Source organism: Aplysia californica, unplaced genomic scaffold, assembly GCF_000002075.1.
Source record: "Aplysia californica isolate F4 #8 unplaced genomic scaffold, AplCal3.0 scaffold00401, whole genome shotgun sequence".
NCBI classification, from domain to species: domain Eukaryota; kingdom Metazoa; phylum Mollusca; class Gastropoda; order Aplysiida; family Aplysiidae; genus Aplysia; species Aplysia californica.
In genome coordinates, this window is record NW_004797671.1 from 287,914 (window position 1) to 292,229 (window position 4,316).

The following is a 4,316-nucleotide window of genomic DNA, read 5'->3' on the forward strand; positions in this document are numbered from 1 at the left end:
TCCTTCCCTCCTCTCCTATCATTTGCACCATCCACTACACTTTTACCAGGTCTCAAACCGAGAACTCCTCAGACAAGACAGGTCTCCGAGCTCGAGTGGACGCCAAGACAAGACCGCCTTCTCGTTCTCCACCACCACCGCCGTCCAAGAGGACTCATTTCTTACCTCCGCAGGAATCTGGTATGAACGCAGACGCTCTCCCGAGTGTACACTCTGACGGACACACACTAAGACACACTCACAGTCGTACATATTATGGAAAATTAACATACATACACAAGCGCAATAGCATAAACTGACAAAAGAACACACACTTACGTACGCACACAAACACAGGTACATACAGACCCACGGTCAAACAAACACGCAGACAAACGAGTAATCAGTGTGATGTCGTCTGCTACTCTGACGTCACTTCTGCTCGCTGTCATCGCGGTGCTCGCGTATCGTCTGCTCGTGACTTCATCCGTGGGAAAGGAAAGAGCGATCGTTAGTGAGCTCAACGCCAGCTATGACTACATCGTGGGTGAGTAAAATATGTTCTTACACTATTTTTGAAAACTTTTAAAGGAAGTGATGTTGGTGTTTACAGGTCTATATCCCAAAGAAATTTCTTTTCCTTTCTCTCTTCCTTTTTTTTTTCTTTTTCTTTTTCTCTTCCTTTTTTCTTTCTTTTGCTCAACACATTTTATGGCCACTTAAAAACACGCCGGTGTGGATTTCACTCAAAAACTTCGATCTCGATAAAGGGAACAAGAAAAGTTATATTTTCAGTTTCCAAGGACACTTGAGGTTTGGAAGTTACCAAATATTGGTTTCCATTTTCTCATTTCCTCACCAACTTTACTTTAACACTTAACGAGCCCACCTTCTTCAATCGCAAAAATCTCAACCTCTTTTCAATTTGCATGAGTAGATTTTGTCATCTAAAGCAAGGCAAATGAATACCGTAAGATAATACCTGTAATCCGTATGCCAAAAATTTGACGGACGCCGGTTGCCACCATGTTGTGACACATATCACAAAAAAGAATTATCATAACCCATTCAGTGTGTACATTATTATTTTGGTCATTATGCCACCTCAGAATTACAAAGTTCTATCTGTTCAGTACCTAGAGTGGAAAAAATTTGACGTAAAAATGTTGGAGTTTTACAACATGTCAAGCTTTTTTGAATGCAATTCTTTGAATATCTTGATAACAATTCCGAATAATCTTACAGTTTAGTTTTGATAGAGCAGCAGATAGAACATTTGATTTCTGACCTCGTGGTCTTATTAACTAAAAATGGGCCAAAAATGTCAGGTACAGCTTTGTAAATCTGAGGTAGCGATTTGCATGCCTTGCATAACTTGCTTCTTCAAACACGTTTTAAAAGTTCTGCTTTCTTTATCTGAAACTGAATGAAGAAAGGTCAGGCAACGACAAGCAAGCCTTGACAAAATAATTTGCACTTTCGCATTTCTGATTTTTTTTAAATGAAGGGGTCGAAATGTGGCGCGAACTTGCTCTCATTCTTCTGCTGATGGGACATACAGTGGACTCCGCTTGTGGTCAACTCGCTTGGGTTGGTCTTTGGTTAAGTTGATCTTTTTCTCAGGCCCCAGCACCTAGTCTACTTCCTTACAGGTCCCAGCGGGTTAAGTTGCGCTTCGGATGAGTTCCTTTTTTTTCACTCCCCCGGCGACGTTAACTCATCCTTAGACAACTATATTGCAATAATATCGTGTCTGTCTGATACGTTTTTTCGTTAAAGAGTAAAAAATAGATTATAGTGCTTCAAAGCCCTTTAAAGGTCTAAATGTTTTTAAAGCTACTTTCTTTATTTTCGTTCTCTGTTGCTGTTGAACGTCGGGGGGAGATTTAGTTTTCTATGGTAGGCCAACCCTGCAGATGTGGAGGCCTATAACTATTTTATTCTTTGTATACCAGAATTGTGAAACCTACAAATACATAGTACAATGTTCTATCTCTTCTGCAAAACATTGTACTTTGAAGCCTTCGTAGTATCAAAAGCCGTGACCTTGACACAATTAGTGGCATTAGGCCACAAACTCTTTTTGCCAACAAACAAAAAGAACACAGAAACAGAAAGCATAGACATAAAATACCCCCCCCCCCCCTCTAAAAAAAAGAAAAGAAAAAGGCACTAAAACAATAAATTAATAGATCGAGCAACATTGGCTAAAGATAACTTTAGCAAGAACAACTGGTGCTTCTGTAAGTAAATATGTAAGGGTTGGAAACACTTAGCAAGCAGGGGCTGAGGTCAAATAACACGCGTGACAAAACCATCACAGAGAACCATGACATTGATCAACGAGGAAAGAAAGCTAGGACGTGAAGCACAATCAACTTAATATGTACACTTGTGACTTATGAGTCTCTGACTTTGTGTTCAATTACACGTGAGAGAGATAACGGAACCACTGATTGTTTCTGTCTGTAGCGCTCTGCAAATGGCTCTTTTGTCTTGGAAGCTTTTTAGTTTTCGTCAACTTGCTTTGTTTGTTTTCCATATCCCTGAACAATACGTCAATACAGCCAAAACATTGATATTATACAGTGGCGCAAAAACAGAAACTTGAAAATGTAATCACCCAATCATCGTGTTATAGCCTTGTACTACCTGCTAAGCGCAATAAGTTCTGCATCATCTGACACATTAATATTTCATCTATGTTAAGAAAACCCGAGATATGGTCACTCAAAATTGACCTTTTAGAAATCAAGCTTGGCAAAATTGTGCTAAATCAAAGAAACGTAAAACTGTCTTCGTGCGTGTACTGAGGAGCATCACTATTTATAGTATGGACATACATTGCATAATCAATGAACGGAGAAATTTGTCTCTGCAATAAACAATATTTTATTACGATACTTTGTCACGAGAGTTTCAAACTAAACGGAAATCAGAGCAAAAACGATCACAAAACAACATTTGGACATAACAATAAATGTGCTCACTGTTATTTTGCCGTTGGGTTTGTTTAGGGTACGAACCCTTTGCGCATTAACTCTATTAAAGTTTGGACACAATTATATTATGTCATTTCAACCCAGATGTCACAAAGAGATGTAAAAAAGGGGTCTGAATTCGGAGCAAAGCTGTTTTTCTTCTGCTGCTGTTTCATAGGACTTCACATACCTGGAGGATTCATGTAAGGGTTATTTACTGGTGTCCGCCCCCAATGATCTGATTTGGATTTCCAAGAATTGTCTACTGGCAATGGCCCTGTGAGAAAATTCTTTGCTAGGCATGGAGATGTCAACTTGAATGACACTATGATGAAAATAAACACTTGCGCGATGTAGTCCACTGAACCAAGACATTCGGTGATTCTCACGAGGGTGGTTTTGTTCATTCTGCTTCTAGATCTACCCCTTGGCAGTTTCGTGCCCTTTTCCCCACTGACAGATAATTAACAAATCTAGCAAACACAGTCCAATGTGCAAAAACTGTTTCATGCTCGACATGAAAACAATAGCTCTTAAACAAAATCAAAACTAAAACTAATGGACACGTGTAACTTAACGTCCAGGTTTTGCGTGATATTTGTAACTGCTCTGTTTTCCAATCTATTCGAAAATATCACCGCAGAAGATGTTGTTTATTGCAGATACAATGATATACTTTTTTCATTTGACATTCAATACAAGTCCATTCCACCAATGTTGAACACACTTTTACGTTTCTAGGGTTTCGCACAATTTTGCCAAGCCTGATTTTTCAGGGTCAATTATGAGTGACCATATCTCGGGTTTCTCCTCTTTCCCAGGGGGCTCAGGTGCCGCTGGCGCCGTGTTGACCAATCCTTCAATCACCCTCCCCCCCCCTCCCTCTGTCTCCCCCAGTGGGCTAAGGTTCCTCTGGTGCCATATTATCGTTGACCAACCGTCTGTCCGAGGACCCGGATGTCTCTGTCTTGTTGCTGGAGGCCGGAGGTGACGACAGAGAGCACGATGACATCCTCTACCCGGCCACCATGACCAAGACCACCAAACTCAGGGCGACAGCTTCATCGTGGAGTGTCTTTACAAAGCGCCTAACAAAAACAAGAGCACTTTTGTGAGTTGAAAAATTGTCTGTTTGTCTGTTTATCTGTCTGTCTGTCTGTCTATCCGTCTATCGGTATAAAAAACAACACTTCTGAATGTTGGTGTGTTTGCTTGTACGTGTGTACGATTGTATGTATCTGTGTTCGTATTTTTATATATACGTACATTTCCGAGTATAAACTAATTGAGAACTACGTGTTATTGAAAAAATAATATCACGCGCGCACACACACACACACACGCAGAAAAAAGACA